Consider the following 1,063-nt stretch of genomic DNA (forward strand, 5'->3'; position numbering starts at 1 on the left):
TCATCAGAGAAAGAATAAACAAAAAAGCACTGTGATGATTCAATGAACTTGATAAATCAATTACAAGTTGATTTCTGGAACAGATTTCCAAAGCTATACAGCTCTGATACACTGTGGTTGTAGGTTCATTATTAAGTTCTGAAAGAATGAGAAGGGAATAAAGGAAAAAGCACTTAGGTAGGATTTAGGAAAAATTAGTTGCTTGTGGTCTCCAATTAATTTCAGGACTTTTGTCAAATCGTTATACTTTTCCTGAACCTCAATTTTCTTATTAGTGAAATTATACTAAAAGTATTTTTTGTGTGTGTGATACTGTGATGAAAATAAGTGAAATATTGGAGGTAGAAATTATCTCATAGTCTGCTGATTAGTTTTTGCTAACACATGCAGGGACAAAGTGGGGTGGGTCATTGATGTCTGTGGCAAAGAGAGCGGGCCTAGGTGCCAAGAAAACTCATCACAGCTTGACCATCACTTCATCACTTGGATGTGTTTAACTTATGACCTGTCAAGGTCTGGACCTCAGCCTTGCAGGCTCAGCACAGTGGGGAACAGATCCATTTCTCAGAAACAGGCTCATATATACGAGCAAATAAAACAGAATTTCAATGTTCTCATTTATACCAAGACAGTCATCAGTGAGAATTGAATGAAGTAGAAATTCCATCATATTCTCTTACTTCTGGCATACTTTCTTAAGAAAACTGATATTAATGATGCCATTTTTTTTTATCGCTTCTCGCCCTTTTGGCTAAGATCAAGTGTAGTATCTGTTCTTAATGATGCCATTTTAATATATGGAATTCAAAATATGAAGGATTACATAGAATCAGGACTGTAACTATATGACATTATACACTAACCTGCTGCAGACATCTAATAATAGAAGTCTTCTCTTAGTGAAGGCTCCTGTTCCTTGCATGGTACTTGGTCATGGCCCAAAACTCACCTCTGTGATTCTCCTTTTTTAATCTTTAGTGACTGATCAAACACCATTCTCAAAGTACATCTTTAATATGTTACTATAACCAAACAAGTTATAGTTAAGTCCATTGTCTGGTGA

General features: G+C 35.7%; 1 pseudogene; it reads left to right on the forward strand.

Moving 5' to 3' along the window:
• Nucleotides 1-731: 731 nt before the first annotated feature.
• Nucleotides 732-847, forward strand: LOC132242489 (U2 spliceosomal RNA; annotated as a pseudogene).
• The last annotated feature ends 216 nt before the right edge of the window (nt 848-1,063 follow it).

This window comes from Myotis daubentonii, chromosome 9 (assembly GCF_963259705.1).
Source record: "Myotis daubentonii chromosome 9, mMyoDau2.1, whole genome shotgun sequence".
NCBI lineage: Eukaryota > Metazoa > Chordata > Mammalia > Chiroptera > Vespertilionidae > Myotis > Myotis daubentonii.